This window comes from Salmo trutta, chromosome 30 (assembly GCF_901001165.1).
Source record: "Salmo trutta chromosome 30, fSalTru1.1, whole genome shotgun sequence".
NCBI classification, from domain to species: Eukaryota; Metazoa; Chordata; class Actinopteri; order Salmoniformes; family Salmonidae; genus Salmo; species Salmo trutta.
Genome location: NC_042986.1, coordinates 28581297 through 28606838, shown reverse-complemented (window position 1 = coordinate 28606838; position 25542 = coordinate 28581297). Strand labels below are relative to the sequence as shown.

Sequence of the window (25542 nt, the reverse complement as noted above, 5' to 3'; positions counted from 1 at the left end):
ATTCCTTTATGCACTGGTCAGTTTATAGAAGTTTACATCTATTTTCTCCAGCATTAAATTATTACAGATAACACTGAATTAATTAAATCTACTTGATTGCTTCCCCGGGGGAAATTGAAATGTGTACATAACTGTAGGAACACCTTCCTAATATTGAGTTGCACCCCCTTTTGCCCTCAGAACAGCCTCAATTCTTCGGGACATGGACTCTACAAGGTGTCTAAAGCGTTCCACAGGGATGCTGGCCCATGTTGACTCCAATGCTTCCCACAGTTGTGTCAAGTTGGCTGGATGTCCTTTGGGTGGTGGTCCATTCTTGATACACAAGGGAAACTGTTGAGCATGAAAAACCCAGCACCGTTGCAGTTCTTGACACAGTCAAACCGGTGTGCCTGACACTTACTACCATACCCCGTTCAAAGGCACTTACATTTTTTGTCTTTCCCATTGACCCTCTGAATGGCACACATACAAAAATCATGTCTCAATTGTCTCAAGGCTTAAAAATCATTCTTTGGTGACATCAATAAGGGATCATAGCTTTCACCTGGGTGATTCTCATGAAACCAATTTTAAACATGTCTGTAGCAAATTGAGTTACACAAATGTGATGCATATGTCAACTATCATTCTGAGGACTAAGGAAACACGTCTTATTTCAAATTCATTTGACATTTTCACCATAATTTTGAACATTTTCACCCAAAAGTCTCATTACCGAAATGCGTCCGGATTAAATTATCGCCTCATTTTATAAAATGTTACTTTAGAAAAACCTAAGTTATTTGAATAAATAATGTGTTGCTGAAGTTTGTCAAAGATTATAAAAATGGTATACCAGTTGAATTTTACATTAAACTATAATATTTATTATGTACAAACACACGTCTGTGAACATGTCTCATTACCGTAACACTTTTTCAAGTTCCTGTAAAGTTTTATTCACCCATGATGCATCACCTAGAGGACTAGTAGATGTTAATTTATTTGCTTATATGCCTTCAGAATTAGGTTCTTATTCTCAAACACCACCTTTACCCCACTTGTCCTTCTCACTTCCGTAACGTCTAAAAAGCTCAAATTGGGAAAAAGTCAGATTTTTTATTATAATTTAATAGTTTCATTTGAAATATTTTTACTTTCAGTGTTATGTTTAACTCAAATCATTTGATTTGATTTAACTCAGGCCTTTTCATTGGGAGAGCAATGTTAAAAAATATTAGATTGATTTTGTTTATACATTTTTTGGGACTGTTAAGGTAATGAGAATTTTGTGGAAATGGTTGTAAAATGCAAAAATTCTGATAAGAAAACATCATTATTATGAAGTAGAGATCCTAATCTCAGTAATATAAGAGGACATTTCATGAAAAATGAGACTTGAAAATGTTTGGGTCAAATGGCAGTTTCGTGAGAATGACCCAGCTGAATTCACCTGGTCAGTCTGTCATGGAAAGAGCAGATGTTCCTTAATGTTTTCTACACTAAGTATATATTAATGCACATTTAGTTTATTGTCCGATGCCCTCCACGTGTCCCGCATGTTGTTTATCTTATCCTCTGTCTTAAAGTGCCGTAATGCAGGACAACTCTTACTGATTAAGTGAAGTTAAAGGTATGACTGTTGTACAATATGTACTGGGTAGGTAGTGTGTTGCTGGTGTGTTACAGACTGTGATCTTGGCTGCTCTAGTGTGTTGAGTGCTAGTATTAGCTGTGTTAATAGCCATCTGTAATGTGGCTGGTGCCTGTGGGAGTCATTACAAGGTGTCCACTACTGATTAACTGATTGATGATTCTCTATATCCTGGCATTCTCTAGCTGTGTGCGCAGCCACACACACACATGCACACGTTAATAATGCCAGACCCAGGCTGTGATCCCACTTTCTGAGGGTGTCAGAGAGAGTTGGGAAATGCAAAAAACACATTTCCAATTTACACATGCGTAACTTGTACATGTGTGAAATAGGACAAATATAAGCACCCACACACACATTGTCTAGCAGAATGGCCTGCAGGCAGCTGAGGATTCCAGATTGATGGAGTGGAGGGGTCTGGTCTTCTCTCTCACTTGAGCTGCTTGGGGAGAGAAGGATGGGTAGGGGTAGTGAGATGGAGGGGAGGAGGGATGGGTAGGGGTAGTGAGATGGAGGGAAAGGGAGGAGGGATGGTTAGGGGTAGTGAGATGGAGGGAAAGAGGGATGGTTAGGGGTAGTGAGATGGAGGGAAAGGGAGGAGGGATGGTTAGGGGTAGTGAGATGGAGGGAAAGGGAGGAGGGATGGTTAGGGGTAGTGAGATGGAGGGATGGTTAGGGGTAGTGAGATGGAGGGATGGTTAGGGGTAGTGAGATGGAGGGAAAGAGGGATGGGTAGGGGTAGTGAGATGGAGGGAAAGAGGGATGGGTAGGGGTAGTGAGATGGAGGGAAAGAGGGATGGGTAGGGGTAGTGAGATGGAGGGAAAGGGAGGAGGGATGGTTAGGGGTAGTGAGATGGAGGGAAAGAGGGATGGTTAGGGGTAGTGAGATGGAGGGAAAGGGAGGAGGGATGGTTAGGGGTAGTGAGATGGAGGGAAAGAGGGATGGGTAGGGGTAGTGAGATGGAGGGAAAGAGGGATGGGTAGGGGTAGTGAGATGGAGGGAAAGAGGGATGGGTAGGGGTAGTGAGATGGAGGGAAAGGGTGGAGGGATGGGTAGGGGTAGTGAGATGGAGGGAAAGAGGGATGGTTAGGGGTAGTGAGATGGAGGGAAAGGGAGGAGGGATGGTTAGGGGTAGTGAGATGGAGGGAAAGGGAGGAGGGATGGGTAGGGGTAGTGAGATGGAGGGAAAGGGAGGAGGGATGGTTAGGGGTAGTGAGATGGAGGGAAAGAGGGATGGGTAGGGGTAGTGAGATGGAGGGATGGTTAGGGGTAGTGAGATGGAGGGAAAGAGGGATGGGTAGGGGTAGTGAGATGGAGGGAAAGAGGGATGGTTAGGGGTAGTGAGATGGAGGGAAAGGGAGGAGGGATGGTTAGGGGTAGTGAGATGGAGGGAAAGGGTGGAGGGATGGGTAGGGGTAGTGAGATGGAGGGATGGGTAGTGAGATGGAGGGATGGGTAGGGGTAGTAAGATGGAGGGAAAGGGTGGAGGGATGGGTAGGGGTAGTGAGATGGAGGGAAAGAGGGATGGGTAGGGGTAGTGAGATGGAGGGATGGGTAGGGGTAGTAAGATGGAGGGAAAGGGAGGAGGGATGGGTAGGGGTAGTGAGATGGAGGGAAAGGGAGGAGGGATGGTTAGGGGTAGTGAGATGGAGGGAAAGGGAGGAGGGATGGTTAGGGGTAGTGAGATGGAGGGAAAGAGGGATGGGTAGGGGTAGTGAGATGGAGGGATGGGTAGGGGTAGTAAGATGGAGGGAAAGGGAGGAGGGATGGGTAGGGGTAGTGAGATGGAGGGAAAGGGAGGAGGGATGGTTAGGGGTAGTGAGATGGAGGGAAAGGGAGGAGGGATGGTTAGGGGTAGTGAGATGGAGGGAAAGAGGGATGGGTAGGGGTAGTGAGATGGAGGGAAAGGGAGGAGTGATGGGTAGGGGTAGTGAGATGGAGGGAAAGAGGGATGGGTAGGGGTAGTGAGATGGAGGGAAAGGGAGGAGGGATGGTTAGGGGTAGTGAGATGGAGGGAAAGGGAGGAGGGATGGTTAGGGGTAGTGAGATGGAGGGAAAGAGGGATGGGTAGGGGTAGTGAGATGGAGGGAAAGGGAGGAGGGATGGTTAGGGGTAGTGAGATGGAGGGAAAGGGTGGAGGGATGGGTAGGGGTAGTGAGATGGAGGGAAAGGGTGGAGGGATGGGTAGGGGTAGTGAGATGGAGGGAAAGGGTGGAGGGATGGGTAGGGGTAGTGAGATGGAGGGGAGGAGGGATGGTTAGGGGTAGTGAGATGGAGGGAAAGGGAGGAGGGATGGTTAGGGGTAGTGAGATGGAGGGAAAGGGAGGAGGGATGGGTAGGGGTAGTGAGATGGAGGGATGGTTAGGGGTAGTGAGATGGAGGGAAAGGGAGGAGGGATGGGTAGGGGTAGTGAGATGGAGGGATGGTTAGGGGTAGTGAGATGGAGGGAAAGAGGGATGGGTAGGGGTAGTGAGATGGAGGGAAAGAGGGATGGGTAGGGGTAGTGAGATGGAGGGAAAGGGAGGAGGGATGGTTAGGGGTAGTGAGATGGAGGGAAAGGGTGGAGGGATGGGTAGGGGTAGTGAGATGGAGGGATGGGTAGTGAGATGGAGGGATGGGTAGGGGTAGTAAGATGGAGGGAAAGGGTGGAGGGATGGGTAGGGGTAGTGAGATGGAGGGAAAGAGGGATGGGTAGGGGTAGTGAGATGGAGGGATGGTTAGGGGTAGTGAGATGGAGGGTTAGGGCAGTTTGTAAGGAGAAATGGGTCGCTTTGGGAGGGGTCTATGTATTATTGAGTGGAGATGAAAAGGCAATCATACCTCGAGGGTAGATCATCCCTCTGGCAGCTGTGTGTGTGTGTGTTAGTCGGGGGTGGGGGTGGGGGGGTAAAGCCTCCTCAGGCCGTTTCTGCAGACGTCAGCTCATCTCGCCCCTCAGAGAGAGCAGGATTATGGGAAATATTATTGGAGGGGTTAGGAACCCAATCCTCCGTCCTGTCCCGCCCCTTTAGGCCACCTGTCCACCTGCTACTCTATCCTCAACCACTGTGTTATTCTACTCTGTTATTTATCATTAACCACAGTTCCATCCACAGTTTATAAAGTAGTCATACCGTATTTAAAAAATCACCACAGCTGTAATGGAAACAAGACGTTTCAGTACATTTTAATAATGCCAACAGATAATTTGTATGTTGGTCATTTTGTGTCTGTAAAGTTAATTACGCGACAAATGCTGGTGGAAACGCTTTTATGCTCAAGTATTGATATAATAACCATCATATCGAAGTGAACTTGGAATCACGTGATGATATGGTGTGTGGTCCTCCCACTACGATTTGGGAAACCATGCAGTTTATTAGGCTACAGATTAAATTAATTCTGATCAACTTCAACGGGTGGTGAAAGTGCACGGTGATGAGGTTGATGCTCCTTTCCAATAAATATATACTAATATATACTAATTCTAAATATTCTCGCTCTTATTCATAACAATCTCATCATGTAGACTTGTCTTCCTGTCCAGCCTACCTGCCCTGTATCGGCGAGCTGTTGGTTAGAGCGCACGTGCCAAGACCAGATAAGCACATCTGCTATTTAACACAACAGTTTGTGACAAAACCGTCTGTAGAGTTGAAAATGCCATGGAAAAAACATTGAACTTTAGATTTTTATTCGGTACATGAAAAAGAAAACCAAAAAGTACATTTTGTGTGCACTACAGTATGTCATCACGCTCTGATTTTTATCCACAACCAGTCAGTTTGGTGGAAACAACACTGGTGGGAAAATATGCAGATTTTCTTCATGCAGATTTTAGAATATTTGCATGAAAATCTGTTGCCAATTGGATGAAACCTTAGCTATTGTCTCTGTGAGAACATACACTAGAATAGGCATACATAAATGTATGCAGTATTATTTAAAATAGCAGCTTTAGTACCATTCAGTCATGTCCAGGAGTAATAAACACCTCATATCTAGAAGTAATAAGGTGCAGCTATAATCTACTTCAGCTCATCCCACCTGCACATACACAGCCACTGCCCTCTTTCTAAAAGCCTGTAGATGCTGTTTCCATAAACAGGAGTTTGTTCTCTCTGCTTACCTACATTATTATTCAAAAGAGAGAACCTGATGTCCATAACTACAGGCCTCCTGGTCCGGTGCTTAGTATTGTTTAGGATAGATGTTTGGAACTGGTCATGGAGAGGCACAGTGTGCACAGGCTTTCGTTGTAGACGGGTTCTAACACACCTGATTCAGCTAAGCAATGTACTACATGTATAGCACCACACACCCTGATTAGCTAGAGCAGGTGTGTTAGTGCAGGGCTGGAACAAAAGCCTGCACACTCCACACCCTGTCCTGCAGCTCTGGAGGACCAGGAGTGAACAACAGTGCCCTTCAGAGTTACTGGCATTGTTTACCTTATCTAGTGTTTATGAAAGGCAAACACACACACACTCATCAAACATCAGTTCCGATTTGCGTTTCAGCAGAGACAGACATGAGGACAAGTGTGTGGTTTGCAGAACATGTGACCTGTGCTAAGGAAATGATGTAATCCAGTGTTATGTTGTTTCAGTAAAACTGCAGTGTGTGTGTATTATTGTTTTTGCAGATCTTTAGAAATAAAGGCTAGGTTAAATATATATTTTAAGTATGTCTGTTCATGCATTTGTGATGTGATCACTGTCAGTGCCCCACACTGCATTATTGGTCATAAGCAATGGTTAGTTGACGTTACACCTTCCTCTCCAAGCCACAGTGTTTACAGTTAAAGGGATATGAGTTCTATAGTGTAGGGCTGATGATACAGTAGGCCATGTGGTTTTGTGGTTTGTTGGTTTTGCTGAGCCTAGATTCTTCTCATCAGAGAAAGAGTAAGCTACACTTTGTCCTTATCTGGGTTCATGCCTGCTCTCCTGCCTCCCTCTTTTCCTCTCCCCTTTCTCTCAGGCATTGTTTTTACTTGTCCTCTCTTCTCTCCCCTCTTCTGCCCTCTTCTCCTTCCCTTGTTCTCTCTTTTATTCTCAAACAGACCTCTCTCTCTCTCTGAGCGCTGTACAACTATTCTGCTGAAAGTGTAAATATTTCCTGCCTGCTTTTAGCCTGTGGGCTGCTGATCTACTGAGTTGGCAGTGTGTGCGTGCGTGCGTGTGTTCTGCCTGATCTTAGACTGACCCTTGTGTGTGTGTGTGAGAGAGTGTGCGTTAAATTTTGACCAGGGGTATACCGTCTCTATGTTGGTTTTATGATAGCTCTTTCTTCCCTTTTGTGAGTGGTTATTGATTATAAAAAATGTAAACCACTGGTATTGATGTTGGATTAAGAATGTCAACCTGTTCTTCTCTCTTTGGTCCTCCTGGTGTGTGTGTGTGTGTGTGTGTGTGTGTACATGGAACAATTACAATGGCATAGAGGACATGTGCAGCGTGGTTGGTCTGCCAGACACTGTCCGTCATTTTATGGCAGGCAGCAATGTAGTGCGCTGCCAACCCACAGCTCTCTGCGTCCTCCCCCAACAGCACGGGTAGCCTATTCTCATCAGAGAGGTCTTTGAAACCTTGAATAAGGGTTTCAAATTTGGGGAAATTACACTCTAATTTGATATTTTTTACATTTTATCAGGAAATGCAGCTCTGTCTCAGGTTCTGCTCTGGTGCAGTGATTATACAGCCTTCCCTCTACAGGGAGCCAGGTTCTCCTGTGTCTACCCTTCTCAATGGCAAAGGCTGTTCTCACTGAGCCTGTACAGTTTTTCTAAGGTTTTGATCAGTAACCATGGTCAAATAGTTAGCCACGGTGTACTGTCAATTTAGGGCCAGATAGCACTGCATTTTGCTTTGTGCTTGTGTTTCCCAATATGTAATGTAGTTTTGTTTTGACTGTGTTGTAATTAGTTTTTTTCTGATTGATTGGATGTTCTGGTCCTGAAGCTTGGTGTGTTAGTAAAACAGGTTTGTGAGCCCCAGGACCAGCTGTCACCCGCTCTCCAGCTCCGGCGCTCGACTTCACCGGTCTACTAACCTCCGGTCTACTAACCTCCGGTCTACTAACCTCCGGTCTACTAACCTCCGGTCTACTAACCTCCGGTCTACTAACCTCCGGTCTACTAACCTCCGGTCTACTAACCTCCGGTCTACTAACCTCCGGTCTACCTACTAACCTCCGGTCTACCTACTAACCTCCGGTCTGTCTACTAACCTCCGGTCTGTCTACTAACCTCCGGTCTGTCTACTAACCTCCGGTCTGTCTACTAACCTCCGGTCTGTCTACTAACCGCCGGTCTGTCTACTAACCGCCGGTCTGTCTACTAACCGCCGGTCTGTCTACTAACCGCCGGTCTGTCTACTAACCGCCGGTCTGTCTACTAACCGCCGGTCCTGGCAATCCACATCTGGCAACCATCATTGCGCACATTTTCTCCCCATCGTTACGCACACCTGGACTTCATCATCACCCTGATTACACTCCGTTTATTTAGCCCTCAGTAGCCTCAGTCTTCAGACAGTATTGGTTTTGTTTACGTTCAGTACGCTACTTCCTGCGTATACGTTACACCAGCTGGATGAGGGTTCTCTTTTCTTTGCTCAACTCTTAGCATTGCAGGGCTTGATAGTGATATGAGAAGGGGTCACGGTATTTGAGATGTTTCTAAAACTTAATTGCTCTTTTTTGAGTTTTTATTATTGGATATTGGCCTAATTCTGCCCTGTCGCATTGTTTGTAGTTTTCTTCTGTACATGTAGGAGAATCTTACAGAACTCTGCATGAAGGGTTTCAATGGGGTGTTTGTCCTATTGGGTGAAATCTTGTTTTGTGGAACCCACACCTCTCTGCCATAAACTGCAATTTGTTCAATGACACATTCAATTAGTTTTAGCCAAATTGAATAGGCATTTCAATTTGAATTAGTTTTTTTAATGGCATAGAATGCCCTCTATGCTTTCTCTCTCAGTTCATTCATTGCCTCATTTAGGTGTCCAGTTGATCTTATTTTTAAACCAAAGGAATTGGAGTGTGTGCAGTACTTCCCTGAGATCTTGATCTTCTCTGGAAAATCATTATTTTGGGGATGTACTGCCTGGGCCCAGGCTCAGCTGTAGGCCATGTGCTGTCGGTGACAGCAGGCACAGGTCGAAGGCCCCCACTTTTTCCAAATTGTGTTACGTTATAACCACCAAGACTCTTCCTAGAGCTGGCTGCCCGGCCAAACTGAGCAATTGTGGGAGAAGCGCCTTGGTCAGGGAGGTGACCAAGAACCCAATGGTCTCTCTGACAGAGCTCCAGAGTTCCTCTGTGGAGATGGGAGAACCTTCCAGCAGGACAACCATCTCTGCAGCACTCCAGTAATCAGGCCTATATGGTAGAGTGTCTAGACGGAAGCCACTCCTCAGTAAAAGGCACATGATAAAAGCCACCTAAAGGACTCTGAGATCATGAGAAACAAGATTCTCTGGTCTGATGTAACGAAGTTTGAACTCTTTGGCCTGAATGTCAAGTGTCACGTCTGGAGAAATCTTGGCACCACTCATCACCTGGCCAATACCATCCCTTCTGGGAATCATGGTGGTGGCAGCATCATGCTGTGGGGATGTTTTTCAGCGGCAGGGACTGGGAGACTAGTCAGGATTGAGGGGAAGATGAACGGAGCAAAGTACAGAGATCCTTAATGAAAACCTGCTGCAGAGCGCTCAGACTGGGGCGAAGGTTCACCTTCCAAGAGGACAACGACCCTAAGCACACAGCCAAGACAATGCAGGAGTGGCTTCGGGACAAGTCTCTGAATGTTCTTGAGTGGCCCAGCCAGAGCCCGGACTTGAACCCGATCGAACATCTCAGGAGAGACCTGAAAATAGCTGTGCCAACCTGACAGAACTCGAGGCTGTAATTGCTGCCAAAAATGCTTTAACAAAGTACTGAGTAAAGGGTCTGAATACTTATGTAAATGTGATATTTCAGTCGTTTTTTAAAATTTATTATACATTTGCAAAGAGTTCTAAAAACCGGTCTTTGCTTTGTCATTATGGGGTATTGTGTTTATATCGATGAGGGAATCCATTTTAGAATAAGACTGTAATGTTAGAAAATTTGGGAAAAGTGAAGGGTTCTGAATACTTTTCGAATGTCATATGTTTTACCCCCTACATCACTTTCAATAACTTTGTAGAATAGTCCTGTATGCCAAATCAAATGATTTTTGGAAGTCAATAAAGCAAGCGTACATTTTGGTATTATTTTGGTGGACATGTTTATCTATCAGGGTGTGTAGGGTGTAAATATGATCTGTCTTGCGATGTTTTGATATAAATCCAATGTAGCTTTTACTCAAGACATTGTGCTTATTAAGGAAGTTTAGAACTCTTACATTTATAATACTACAGGGAACCTTCCCTAGGTTACTATTCACATAAATGCCTGTGTAATTGTTCGGGTCAAATTTGTCTCCGTTCTTAAAGATTGGGGTTATGAGTCCTTGATTTCAGATATCATGGAAATAACCCATACTCAGGATGAAATTAAACAATTTTAATATAGCCAATTGAAATGTTTTAATCAATTCAACTTCTCATGAATTTGGCATTGTTCTGCGTTTGCATCAATTTGAACATTGTTGTAGATTGTTTTGAAATGGGTTGTTTTTTCCTTTTTACAATCTGCATCAAACCAGTTGTCATCTGCTGTCTTTTTTGTTGGTTTTCTATCAGTTTCAGGTGTGCTTCTATTGCCGTTTGCTTGAATATATTGATGTTTTTTACTGCTAGATTGATGCTTTATTTACTGTGAATAAATGTGGTATGCAGAAAGTAATCTAAGTGTTTATTTATTGGTTACTGGTTGCTTTCTGGTATTCTTCTGTGCTGTTTTGGGCCCATCTGTATGAATTTCTGATTTTGTACAGCTTACTGGGCTGTGAATGTGTGTTTTCCATATCTGTTATTTTGAGGAACAAGGTAATTTGGCTGTGATCAGACAGAGGTGTTAGTGGCTTGATGGTGAATGAGCTGAGAGAAAGGGTCAATGTCTGTAATCATATAGTCTACTGTGCTGTGGCCAAGAGGTGAACAATAGGTGAATCTCCCAAAGAATCCCCCCGTAACCTACCATTGAAACAGTACAGACCCAGGCTTCGACTAAGCTGAAATAGATCCCTTCCGTTTTTGTTGATGGTGCTGTCACTGTTGTTTCTATGGGGGCGATTAAGACAGTTAGAAACAGTAATGCTCTCTATTTCTCTCTCTGTCACAACTGTCTTTCCTAGAACTCTCTCTACTTTACTCTTTGCTCCCTCTTTCTCTTCCTGTCTTTCCAATCTCCCTCTGGTCCGTGGCTCAGACAGTGGGGCTGATTGCCCGTCTCCATCGTAACAGAGGGATGTTCAAACAGGATTGACTCGGCTGAATGCTCACAGGTTCCCACCTCTGACATCACACCAGGCATGCATCTCAGAGAAAAACTAACAGATAGAGAGGGGGAGAGAAAGGGAGAGAGAGAAAGAGAGAGCGGTGGATTCTGGTTTGGTTATGATCATTGGTTCAGTTGTCACTTTATTTTAGTGAGTTTCAAAATAGGAACAGCCTCTCAGCTTTCTATTCCCTAGGCTTGAATTTTTTTTTAAAAAATTTCACCTTTATTTAACCAGGTAGGCTAGTTGAGAACAAGTTCTCATTTGCAACTGTGACCTGGCCAAGATGAAGCAAAGCAGTTTGACACATACAACAACACAGAGTTACACATGGAATAAACAAACATACAATCAATAATACAGTAGAAAAATCTATATACTGCAAGTGAGGTAGGATAAGAGAGGTAAGGCAATAAATAGGCCATGGTGGCAAAGTAATTACAATAATGGTAGGATGTGCAGAAGATGAATGTGCAAGTTGAGATACTGGGGTGCAAAGGAGCAAGATAAATAAATAAATAAATACAGTATGGGGATGAGGAAGATTGGATGGGCTATTTATAGATGAGCTATGTACAGGTGCAGTGATCTGTGAGCTGCTCTGACAGCTGGTGCTTAAAGCTAGTGAGGGAGGTAATTCTCCAGCTTCAGAGATTTTTGCACTTCGTTCCAGTCCTTGGCAGCAGAGAACTGGAAGGAGAGGCGGCCAAAGAATTGGCTTTGGGGGTGACCAGTGAGATATACCTGCTGGAGCATGTGCTATGGGTGGGTGCTGCTATGGTGACCAGTGAGCTGAGATAAGGCGGGGCTTTACCTAGCAGAGACTTGTAGATGACCTGGAGCCAATGGGTTTGGCGACGAGTATGAAGCGAGGGCCAGCCAACGAGATCATACAGGTCGCAGTGGTGGGTAGTATATGGGGCTTTGGTGACAAAACGGATGGGACTGTGATAGACTGCATCCAATTTGTTGAGTAGAGTGTTGGAGGCTATTTTGTAAATGACATCGCTGAAGTCGAGGATCGGTAGGATAGTCAGTTTTACGAGGGTATGTTTGGCAGCATGAGTGAAGGATGCTTTGTTGCGAAATAGGAAGCCGATTCTAGATTTAATTTTGTATTGGAGATGTTTAATGTGAGTCTGGAAGGAAAGTTTGCAGTCTAACCAGACACCTAGGTATTTATAGTTGTCCACATATTCTAAGTCAGATCCGTCCAGAGTAGTGGTGCTGGATGGGTGGCAGGTGCGGGCAGCGATTGGCTGAAGAGCATGCATTTAGTTTTTCTTCCATTTAAGAGCAGTTGGAGGCCATGGAAGGAGAGTTGTATGGCATTGAAGCTCATCTGGAGGTTAGAGTCAGCCTGAGAATTGAATCCTGTGGCATCCCCATAGAGACTGCCACAGGTCCGGACAACAGGCCCTCCGATTTGACATACTGAACTCTATCGGAGAAGTAGTTTGTGAACCAAACAAGGCAATCATTTGAGAAACCAAGGCTGTTGAGTCTGCCAATAAGAATGTTGTGATTGACAGACTCGAAAGCCTTAGCCAGGTCGATGAATACGGCTGCACAGTAATGTCTCGATGGCGGTTATGATATCGTTTAGGACCTTGAGTGTGGCTGAGGTGCACCCATGACCAGCTCTGAAACCAGATTGTATAGCGGAGAAGGTACGGTGAGATTCGAAATGGTCGGTAATCTGTTTGTTAACTTGGCTTTCAAAGACCTTAGAAAGGCAGGGTAGAATAGATATAGGTCTGTAGCAGTTTGGGTCTAGAGTGTCTCCCCCTTTGAAGAGGGGGATGACCGCGGCAGCTTTCCAATCTATGGGAATCTCAGATGATGCGAAAGAGAGGTTGAACAGGCTAGTAATGGGGGTTGCAATAATTTCGGCAGATAGTTTTAGAAAGAGAGTGTCCAGATTGTCTAGCCCGGCTGATTTGTAGGGGTCCAGATTTTGCAGCTCTTTCAGAACATCAGCTATCTGGATTTTGGTGGGGGAGGTTTGGGCGAGTTGCTGTGGGGAGCGCAGGGCTGTTGACCGGGGTAGGGGTAGCCAGGTGGAAAGCATGGCCAGCTATAGAAAAATGCTGAATGAAATTCTCAATTATTGTGGATTTATTGGTAGTGACAGTGTTTCCTAGCCTCAGTGCAGCAGTGCTCTTATTGTGCAGCAGTGCTCTTGGAGGTGTTCTTATTCTCCATGGACTTTACAGTGTCTCAGAATTTTTTTGAGTTACTACTACAGGATGCAAATTTCTGTTTGAAAAAGCTAGCCTTAGCTTTCCTAACTGCCTGTGTATATTGGTTCCTAACTTCCCTAAAAAGTTGCATATCACGGGGGCTATTCGATGCTAATGCAGAACGTCACAGGATGTTTTTGTGCTGGTCAAGGGCAGACAGGTCTGGAGTGAACCAAGGGCTATATCTATTCCTAGTTCTACATTTTTTGAATGGAGCATGCTTATTTAAGATGATGAGGAAGGCAATTTTTTAAGAATAACCAGGCATCCTCTACTGGCGGGATGAGGTCAATGTCATTCCAGGATACCCCAGCCAGGTCAATTAGAAAGGCCTGTTCGCAGAAGTGTTTTAGGGAGCGTTTGACAGTGATGAGGAGTGGTCGTTTGACCGCAGACCCATTACAGATGCAGGCAATGAGGCAGTGATTGCTGAGATCTTGGTTGAAAACAGCAGAGGTGTATTTGGTGGACGAGTTAGTTAAGATGATATCTATGAGGGTGCCCGTGTTTACGGATTTGGGGTTGTACCTGGTAGGTTCATTGATAATTTGTGAGATTGAGGGCATCAAGCTTAGATTGTAGGATGGCTGGGGTGGTAAGCATGTCCCAGTTTAGGTCACCTAGTAGCATGAGCTCAGAAGATAGATGGGGGGCAATCAATTCACATATGGTGTCCAGGGCACAGCTGGGGGCAGAGGGTGGTCTATAGCAAGCGGCAACAGTGAGAGACTTGTTTCTGGAAAGGTATAAGAAGTAGAAGCTCAAATTGTTTTGGTCCAGACCTGGATAGTAAGATAGAACTCTGCAGGCTATCTCTGCAGTAGATTGCAACACCGCCCCCTTTAGCAGTTCTGTCTTGGCGGAAAATGTTATAGTTAGGGATGGAAATTTCAGGGTTTTTGGTTGTTTTCCTAAGCCAGGATTCAGACACGGCTAAGATATCTGGGTAGGCAGAATGCGCTAAAGCAGTGAATAAAGCATACTTAGGGAGTGCATGAAACCAAGGCTTTTACGTTTACAGAAGTCAACAAATGAGAGCACCTGGGGAGTAGGAGTGGAGCTAGGCACTGCAGGTCCTGGATTAACCTCTACATCACCAGAGGAACAGACGAGAAGTAGGATAAGGGTACGGCTAAAGGCTATAAGAACTGGCCGTCTAGCACGTTCGGAACAGAGAGTAAAGGGAGCAGGTTTCTGGGCACGGTAGCATAGATTCAAGGCATAATGTACAGACAAAGGTATGGTAGCAAGAGAGTACATTGGAGGTAAACCTAGGCATTGAGTAATGAAGAGGGAGATATAGTCTCTAGAGACGTTTAAACCAGGTGATGTCATCGCATATGTGGCAGGTGGAACAACATTGTTGGTTAAGGCATACTGAGCAGGGCTATAGGCTCTACAGTGAAATAAGACAGTAATCACTAATCAGGACAGTAATGGACAAGGCATATTGATATTAGGGAGAGGCATGCGTAGCCAAGTGATCGTATGGGTCCAGTGAGTGGTTGGGCTGGCTGTGGACATGGCGATTCAGACAGTTAGCAGGCCGGGGCTAGCAGTTAGCAGGCCGGGTCTAGCAAGGTAGCATAAGGGCCTTAGAGGGACGTCGCGATAGGGGAAAAGTCAGTTTTTTCCTCTTCGTGCGGTGACGTCGATAGACCATTCGTGGAATTAGTAGGGTTCCAAGTAGCAGAGGGGTCCAAGTCCAATTGGCAAAATGGGTATAGTGGTCCAAGAAACTGGCCGGTGGATCAGCTAACAGTCCAATATGCTATTGATAGCTAGCAGGCCGCGGTTAACAGAATGGGACCTCAGGGGACATCGTGCCTAAGGGGCCTGTTGGGATTCTCGGGCAGATTGTCGGTATTCCAGTCGTGAAGGATCGGCGGGGTTCTGTGCCCCGTACCGGCAGTAGAAGGGGTACGGATATTGTAGCCGAGGAGTGGGCTTCAGGAGTAGCCCAGGAGCCCTAGCCGGGAGATGGGTCTAGCATGGGCTAGACCCAGGCTAGTTGGTGCTTGCTCCAGGACGGAAACGTTAGCCAGGAGTAGTCAACCCGGGTTGCGGTTAGCTAGCTGCCATAATCCAGATGAAAGGGTTCAGAGTTTGCGATAGGAATCCGGGGATATGGAGAGAAAAATAGGTCCGGTATGCTCTGGTTTGAAATGCGTTTCGGAGCTAAAGGTTAGCTGACTGATAGCTGATAGCTGGTAGCTAGTTAGCTAGCTAGCTTCAGTTGAGGTATTCCAGTTCGGAGGTAAATAGAAATACTTTAGAAAAAAAACAGACCCACACCACATTGGGTGAGGCGGGTTGCAGGAGAGTATTTTGAAGTTGAGGTTTAGGAGAAATATTAAAAAGAATGCGAAGAAAAAGATATATATACATGGGCCGAGACAAAGACGTCTGACTGCTACGCCATCTTGGATTCATTCAAATAGGAACAGCACTCTCAGCTTTCTATTCCACTAGGCTTGAAATAGCAGCCCTTTTAGAGTCATTGTCATACTCTGCTCTCAGAAACAGGAGGCTGGTGAGGGGAGGAGGGCTCATAATAAATGATTGAATGGAATATGACCAAACACATGGAAACCACTTGTTTGATGTGTTTTATACCATTCCAGCCATTCCTACAGTATGAGCTTGTCCTCCCCAATTAAGGAGCCACCAGCTACCTGTGCTGGTTAGGAAGATGTTTTGACACTTGAGTGTGTTGTGCTCTCTAGTGCTCCAGATATGAATAATATTGTGTAGACTGTTATATATGTGTGTGTGGATGTTGTGTGTACGTGCATGTGCGTCTGTTCTCCGTGGGTAAAAGACACTTTGCTGTTTCCTGTGGTGGAGGTGCAGATGAGCGGAAGTTTCACATTCAGTTTTAGTCAGGTCGTTCCATGTCATTTCAGCAAACCATGACAACCATCATCTCAGATTGTTCTGAAATTAATTCTGTAGTTAGAAACAGATAAGATTAGCATTCATGCATCCTTATTTGTTGATGTCTGAGAAATTACTGATTGCACCCAAATTTGCCATTTTAATTTACAGGATTCATATAATATCCAATACATATACTTCCTAACATCCGATTTGGAACAAACGTTTTTCTAATAATGAGTTAGACATGAGGTCAAAAGCCACCTATGGACACCCCCCCCCCCCCCACACAAACACACACCCCACACCAATTCCAACCAACAATGAGTATATAGTATCAGTTCTCTATGTCTGGGGTCCATAAGTGGCTTTTGGTGGCTTTTGACCACCTCTTTGGATTCCTCATGTCTAACAAGCTGCGGCTTGGAGTATTCAATTTCAGTTTCTTCATCATATGTAACGTGTTCTCAGTGAATTTGGTGATGTTTGTTTTACCCTGTTCAGATAAATAAGTCATTGAAGTTGTTAGGTTGATGTCCCATCCTACATCCTGATATTACTAGGTTCTGACCGCTCGTTGTTGGGTGGGGGGGTCCGTGGGTGGCTTTTGACAATTTTGGGGGATTCCTAACTCATTGTTAGAAAAAATCAGATGCTAGGTACTATATTTATTGATTATTATATGAAAACTATAAATTAAAATGGCCAATTTGGGTGCAATCAATAAGCTTAATTTCTCAGAGATCAAATAATCTTTAAACAAAATAATGTTCATCATATTTTCACAGAACACAAGACTGAGCTGCATGCAGCAGCAGAGGATATACTGTAGTAAGCTGTAATCTTTCTGTCTCTCTCTCTCTCTACCTCTGTCTCTCTCTTTGTTTCTCTCTATCTATTTATCTCTCTACCTCTGTTGCTCTGTTTCTCTCTCTATTTCTTTCTCTCTCTCTCTGTTTCTCTTTATCTGTTTTTCTCTCTTTCTGTCAATTGAATTGAATTCAATTTGCTTTAATGGCATGATGTTTAATTTTTTTATTTTACCTTTATTTTACCTTTATTTAACTAGGCAAGTCAGTTAAGAACAAATTCTTATTTACAATGACCCCTTTAAATAAAGGACGAACCGTGGCTGCCTTCTAAGCAATGGGAACCGCCCCAGAAAGGAGAAACAAGTTGCATTTGAAACCCTTATTCTCTGATGAGAATAGGCTACCCGTCCTGTTGGGGGAAGACGCTGAGAGCTGTGGGTTGGCAGCGCACTACATTGCTGCCTGCCATAAGTTGAGGGACAGTGTCTGACAGACCAATCAACCTCCACATGTACTCTACTGTATGCTTATTGTTATTGTTCAATGTATGGTTATTTTGACCGTTGGTAACAATGACGTAACAATGTACATATTGCCAAAGCTTACTTTAGATATTTACAATATTAAAATAATAAGAATCGAAATTGTCAATGGGACAACAGTAACAACAATAACCAAGGGTCAAAATAACCATGCATTGAACAATAGCAATAAGCATACAGTTGAGGACATGTGCATGTTGATTGGTCTGTCAGACACTGTCACTCAGATTTTTTAATGGTGTAGAATGCCCTGCGTGCTTTCTCTCTCAGTTCATTCACTGCATCATTAAGGTGTCCAGATGAGCTTATTTTTAAACCTAAGGAATTGTAGTGTGTGCAGTACTCTATATGTTTTGTACCAATTGAGAACTTTGGTCTAATTCCCTGAGAGCTGGATCTTCTCTGGAAAATCATTATTTTAGTCATGACTTTTTTACTGCCAGGGCCCAGGTCTGGCAGTACGGCTCTAGCAGGTCCAGGCTCTGCTGTAGGCCATGTGCTGTGGGTGACAGCAGGCATGGGTCATCTGCGAAGAGTAGGCATTTAACCTCTGAATTGTGGAGACTAACACCAGGGGCTGAGGATTTTTCTAGAATAGTGGCCAATTCGTTGATGTAAATATTGAAGAGTGCAGGGCTCAGATTGCAACCCTGGTTAAGGCCTTGCCCCTGGTTAAAGAATTCTGTTATTTTCCTTCCAATTTTAATGCCGCACGTATTGATGTAGTTATGTCATATGTTTTACCCCCTACACCACTTTCAATAACTTTGTAGAACAGTCCTGTATGCCAAATAGAATCAAATGCTTTTTGGAAGTCAATAAAGCAAGCATATATGTTGGTATTATTTTGGTGGACATGTTTATCTATCAGAGTTTGTAGGCTGTAAATATGATCAGTCGTGCGATGTTTTGGTATAAATCCAATTAGAATTCTGACATTAATAATACTACAGAAAACCTTCCCTAGGTTACTGTTAACACAAATGCCTGTGTAATTGTTAGGGTCAAATTTGTCTCCATTCTTAAAGATTGGGGTTATGAGTCGTACCATTATTTGGGTCTCTGTGCTTTTGGTTGGATAGTGTTCTAAGTTTTTTCCTTTATAATTTTACAATCTGCATCAAACCAGTTGTCATCTGTGGTCTTTTTTGTTTTGTTTTTTATCAATTTCAGTTGTGCTTCTTTTGCTGTTTACCTGAATATACTGTTGAAGTCGGAAGTTTAAATACACCTCAGCCAAATACATTTAAACATAAGTTTTTCACAATTCCTGACATTTAATCCTAGTAAAAATTCCCTGTCTTAGGTCAGTTAGGATCACCACTTTATTTTAAGAATGTGAAATGTCAGAATAGTAGTAGAGAGAGTGATTGATTTCAGCTTTGATTTCAGCTTTTTATTTATATATATAGTTGAAGTCGGAAGTTTACATACACTTAGGTTGGAGTCATTAAAACTTGTTTTTCAACCACTCCACAAATTTCTTGTTAACAAACTATAGTTTTGGCAAGTCGGTTAGGACATCTACTTTGTGCATGACACAAGTAATTTTTCCAACAATTGTTTACTGACAGATTATTTCACTTATTTCACTAATTCACTGTATCACAATTCCAGTGGGTCAGAAGTTTACATACACTAAGTTGACTGTGCCTTTAAACAGCTTGGAAAATTCCTGAAAAGGATGTCATGGCTTTGGAAGCTTCTGATAGGCTAATTGACATAATTTGAGTCAATTGGAGGTGTACCTGTGGATGTATTTCAAGGCCTACCTTCAAACTCAGTGCCTCTTTGCTTGACATCATGGGAAAAGAAATCAGCCAAGACCTCTGAATTTTTTTTTTAGACCTTGTCTGTGTGTCTGTCTGTGTGTCTCTGTGTGTTTGCATGCATGTGTGTGTATGCACGTGCTTGATGTCTGTGTACAGTGTTTCACCTAAGATTGTTTTAGTAGCGGTGGCACATCGGCGGATGGGGTCTTCCTGGGGAATACATTTATATATCTACATTATAAAAAAAAAATATATATATATATATATATATATATATATATAGAAACTCGGCAAAAAAAGAAACGTCCCTTTTTCAGGACTCTCTTTCAAAGATAATTTGTAAAAATTCAAGTAACTTCACAGATCTTCATTGTAAAGGGTTTAAACACTGTTTCCCATGCTTGTTGAATAAACCATAAACAATTAATGAACATACACCTGCGGAATGGTCGTTAAGACACTAACAGCTTACAGACAGTAGGCAATTAAGGTGACAGTTATGAAAACTTAGGACACTAAAGAGGCCTTTCTACTGACTCTGAAAAACACAAAAAAAAAGATGCCCGAGGGTCCCTGCTCATCTGTGTGAACGTGCCTTAGGCATGCTGCGAAGAGGCATGAGGACTGCAGATGTGGCCAGGGCAATAAATTGCAATGTCCATACTGTGAGACACCTAAGACAGCGCTACAGGGAGACAGGACGGACAGCTGATCGTCCTCGCCGTGGCAGACCACATGTAACAACACCTGCACAGGATCGGTACATCCGAACATCACACCTGCAGGACAGGTACAGGATGGCAACAACAAATGCCTGAGTTACACCAGGAACGCACAATCCCTCCATCAGTGCTCAGACTGTCAGCAATAGGCTGAGAGAGGCTGGACTGAGAGCTTGTAGGCCTGTTGTAAGGCAGGTCCTCACCAGACATCACCGGAAACAACGTCACCTATGGGCCCAAACCCACCGTCGCTGGACCAGACAGGACTGTCAAAAAGTGCTCTTCACTGACGAGTCACAGTTTTGTCTCACCAGGGGTGATGGTCGGATTCGCGTTTATCGTCGAAGGAATGAGCATTACACTGAGGCCTGTACTCTGGAGAGGAATCGATTTGGAGGTGGAGGGTCCGTCATGGTCGGGGGCGGTGTGTCACAGCATCATCGGACTGAGCTTGTTGTCATTGCAGGCAATCTCAATGCTGTGCGTTACAGGGAAGACATCCTCCTCCCTTATGTGGTACCCTTCCTGCAGGCTCATCCTGACATGACCCTCCAGCATGACAATGCCACCAGCCATACTGCTTGTTCTGTGCGTGATTTCCTGCAAGACAGGAATGTCAGTGTTCTGCCATGGCCAGCGAAGAACCCGGATCTCAATCCCATTGAGCACGTTTGGGACCTGTTGGATCAGAGGGTGAGGGCTCAGGCCATTCCCCCCAGAAATGTCCGGGAACTTGCAGGTCCCTTGGTGGAAGAGTGGGGTAACATCTCACAGCAAGAACTGGCAAATCTGGTGTAGTCCATGAGGAGGAGATGCACTGCAGTACCTAATTTAGCTGGTGGCCACACCAGATACTGACTGTTACTTTTGATTTTGACCCCCCCCCCCTCCCCTTTGTTCAGGGACTCATTATTACATTTCTGTTAGTCACATGTCTGTGGAACTTGTTCAGTTTATGTCTCAGTTGAATCTTGTTTTGTTCATACAAGAATGTTAAGTTTGCTGAAAATAAATGTAGTTGACAGTGAGAGGACGTTTCTTTTTTTGCTGAGTTTATTTGCAGTGGTGGCCATGTCAGTGTGCCGCTGCTAAATGCATATAGGGGAAACACTGTGTGTGTGTTCTCTCTGTGAAGTGTTGCCACAGCCTGTTTAATCAGGCTGCTGAATAGTCAGCAGTAATTACCCATATAGGCCAACGCCCTAACCATGGCATCCTACATTAGTATGCAGACACCACAGTGTGAAGATTACACACATGCAAATACTGTACACACACTGTTACCATGCAAATGTACATGCACCACACTGTGCATATGCAAATGATGAACACCCCCCATGAGATGAGTGGAGGGGTGGAATAAATGAGGGACGAGGGGACAGATAGAATGTAAATAAAAGGAGAGGTGGAGTACATCAGAGTAGTGATCGGATAGAGTGAGGGAGTGCTGGAGTAGATTAGAAGCATGGAGAGAGGATGGAGGGAGGGATAAGAGCAGCAGATTTGAGAGAGATGGAATGGAGGGAGTGGTGGAGAAGTAGAGTTGATATGTGAGAGGAATGGAGGGAGGAGGACCAGAGGGGAGGGAGTGGTGGAGAAGTAGAGTTGATATGTGAGAGGAATGGAGGGAGGAGGACCAGAGGGGAGGGAGTGGTGGAGAAGTAGAGTTGATATGTGAGAGGAATGGAGGGAGGAGGACCAGAGGGGAGGGAGTGGTGGAGAAGTAGAGTTAATATGTGAGAGGAATGGAGGGAGGAGGACCAGAGGGGAGGGAGTGGTGGAGAAGTAGAGTTAATATGTGAGAGGAATGGAGGGAGGAGGACCAGAGGGGAGGGAGTGGTGGAGAAGTAGAGTTGATATGTGAGAGGAATGGAGGGAGGAGGACCAGAGGGGAGGGAGTGGTGGAGAAGTAGAGTTGATATGTGAGAGGAATGGAGGGAGGAGGACCAGAGGGGAGGGAGTGGTGGAGAAGTAGAGTTGAAATGTGAGAGGAATGGAGGGAGGAGGACCAGAGGGGAGGGAGTGGTGGAGAAGTAGAGTTGATATGTGAGAGGAATGGAGGGAGGAGGACCAGAGGGGAGGGAGTGGTGGAGAAGTAGAGTTGATATGTGAGAGGAATGGAGCGAGGAGGACCAGAGGGGAGGGAGTGGTGGAGAAGTAGAGTTGATATGTGAGAGGAATGGAGGGAGGAGGACCAGAGGGGAGGGAGTGGTGGAGAAGTAGAGTTGATATGTGAGAGGAATGGAGGGAGGAGGACCAGAGGGGAGGGAGTGGTGGAGAAGTAGAGTTAATATGTGAGAGGAATGGAGGGAGGAGGACCAGAGGGGAGGGAGTGGTGGAGAAGTAGAGTTGATATGTGAGAGGAATGGAGGGAGGAGGACCAGAGGGGAGGGAGTGGTGGAGAAGTAGAGTTGATATGTGAGAGGAATGGAGGGAGGAGGACCAGAGGGGAGGGAGTGGTGGAGAAGTAGAGTTGATATGTGAGAGGAATGGAGGGAGGAGGACCAGGGGGGAGGGAGTGGTGGAGAAGTAGAGTTGATATGTGAGAGGAATGGAGGGAGGAGGACCAGAGGGGAGGGAGTGGTGGAGAAGTAGAGTTGATATGTGAGAGGAATGGAGGGAGGAGGACCAGAGGGGAGGGAGTGGTGGAGAAGTAGAGTTAATATGTGAGAGGAATGGAGGGAGGAGGACCAGAGGGGAGGGAGTGGTGGAGAAGTAGAGTTGATATGTGAGAGGAATGGAGGGAGGAGGACCAGAGGGGAGGGAGTGGTGGAGAAGTAGAGTTGATATGTGAGAGGAATGGAGGGAGGAGGACCAGAGGGGAGGGAGTGGTGGAGAAGTAGAGTTGATATGTGAGAGGAATGGAGGGAGGAGGACCAGAGGGGAGGGAGTGGTGGAGAAGTAGAGTTGATATGTGAGAGGAATGGAGGGAGGAGGACCAGAGGGGAGGGAGTGGTGGAGAAGTAGAGTTGATATGTGAGAGGAATGGAGGGAGGAGGACCAGAGGGGAGGGAGTGGTGGAGAAGTAGAGTTGATATGTGAGAGGAATGGAGGGAGGAGGACCAGAGGGGAGGGAGTGGTGGAGAAGTAGAGTTGATATGTGAGAGGAATGGAGGGAGGAGGACCAGAGGGGAGGGAGTGGTGGAGAAGTAGAGTTGATATGTGAGAGGAATGGAGGGAGGAGGACCAGAGGGGAGGGAGTGGTGGAGAAGTAGAGTTGATATGTGAGAGGAATGGAGGGAGGAGGACCAGAGGGGAGGGAGTGTTATAATAGCAGTCTAAGGAAGAGGGGGGATGGAGAGATGTTTGACCCTTTATTCCCTGGTTTAGAAGCTTTCAAATCTGGGCAGGGTGGCTATGGCTGCACTCTGCCGTTCTCACTGCTAATATATATATACACACATATGGCTGTTGTGACTTTGATGAAGATCAGATCAAATTTGATGACCAATTTATGCAGAAATCCAGGTAATTCCAAAGGGTTCACATATTTTTTCTTGCCAATATATATATATATATATATATATATATATATATATATATATATATTAGTACCAGCTTCTCTGCTCCTGAAGTAGAGCATATCAAGTACATTGGTCAAGAACACTACAGTGTGTGTGTGTGTGTTTGCCTGCTTTTGTGAGCGTTTGTGTGTGTATGTGCGCGTGCATGTGGATGTCCTTTGTGAGGTTGTTTTGGGGTCCACAGCTGGTCCTTCCTCTTTGGTTATTGGCATTGAGAATTGCCACATCTCTACTCTCTGGGGAGGATGGGAGGATGTCCTGGTCAACCTTCCCCCACATGTTTGCTCACTGGCAAATACCACCGGCAATTGGCAGCACCTAAGATGTTATTGGTAGACTCTGTCTCTGTGTCAAAGATCATATGACTGTCATTGGTCCACTCGGTCTTTGTGTCAAAGAGCACTTGACTGTCATTGGTCCACTCGGTCTTTGTGTCAAAGAGCACTTGACTGTCATTGGTCCACTTCACTGTATCTGTGTTAAGGTTGGCAAGACAATGAAAATACCCTCCTTAATCCAATTGAAGGTTAATTTGACCATAATTAGTTAAATCATACTGTATGTTTGTGAGCATACTGTGATTGGTACTCCTTCTCTCACAGACAGTCTGCAGACTATACTAACATTCTTAGATAGTGAGTGTTGGTGTGTTCTGTCTTTTGTTGCCACTCCCTGTGAGTGTACGTGTGTGTATGAGAGACTGTGTAAGAGGAAATGGAGAGTGTGTTCTGTTTCTCCCTGCCACTCCCTGAGTGTATACAAGTGTGTTCTGTTTCTCCCTGCCACTCACTGAGTGTATACGAGTGTGTTCTGTTTCTCCCTGCCACTCCCTGAGTGTATACGAGTGTGTTCTGTTTCTCCCTGCCACTCCCTGAGTGTATACGAGTGTGTGTTCTGTTTCTCCCTGCCACTCCCTGAGTGTATACGAGTGTGTTCTGTTTCTCCCTGCCACTCCCTGAGTGTATACGAGTGTGTTCTGTTTCTCCCTGCCACTCCCTGAGTGTATACGAGTGTGTGTTCTGTTTCTCCCTGCCACTCCCTGAGTGTATACGAGTGTGTGTTCTGTTTCTCCCTGCCACTCCCTGAGTGTATACGAGTGTGTGTTCTGTTTCTCCCTGCCACTCCCTGAGTGTATACGAGTGTGTGTTCTGTTTCTCCCTGCCACTCCCTGAGTGTATACGAGTGTGTGTTCTGTTTCTCCCTGCCACTCCCTGAGTGTATACGAGTGTGTGTTCTGTTTCTCCCTGCCACTCCCTGAGTGTATACGAGTGTGTGTTCTGTTTCTCCCTGCCACTCCCTGAGTGTATACGAGTGTGTGTTCTGTTTCTCCCTGCCACTCCCTGAGTGTATACGAGTGTGTGTTCTGTTTCTCCCTGCCACTCCCTGAGTGTATACGAGTGTGTGTTCTGTTTCTCCCTGCCACTCCCTGAGTGTATACGAGTGTGTGTTCTGTTTCTCCCTGCCACTCCCTGAGTGTATACGAGTGTGTGTTCTGTTTCTCCCTGCCACTCCCTGAGTGTATACGAGTGTGTGTTCTGTTTCTCCCTGCCACTCCCTGAGTGTATACGAGTGTGTGTTTTGTTTCTCCCTGCCACTCCCTGAGTGTATACGAGTGTGTGTTCTGTTTCTCCCTGCCACTCCCTGAGTGTATGCGAGTGTGTGTTCTGTTTCTCCCTGCCACTCCCTGAGTGTATGCGAGTGTGTGTTCTGTTTCTCCCTGCCACTCCCTGAGTGTATACGAGTGTGTGTTCTGTTTCTCCCTGCCACTCCCTGAGTGTATACGAGTGTGTGTTCTGTTTCTCCCTGCCACTCCCTGAGTGTATACGAGTGTGTGTTCTGTTTCTCCCTGCCACTCCCTGAGTGTATACGAGTGTGTGTTCTGTTTCTCCCTGCCACTCCCTGAGTGTATACGAGTGTGTGTTCTGTTTCTCCCTGCCACTCCCTGAGTGTATACGAGTGTGTGTTCTGTTTCTCCCTGCCACTCCCTGAGTGTATACG

At 45.2% G+C, this 25542-nt stretch overlaps 1 protein-coding gene across 11 annotated transcripts in view; it reads left to right on the top strand.

Annotated features, from left to right (window-relative positions):
- The window catches only part of LOC115168427 (transmembrane and coiled-coil domains protein 1), a 105605-nt gene that overhangs the window by 39376 nt on the left and 40687 nt on the right, over positions 1-25542 (top strand). The window lies entirely within an intron of this gene.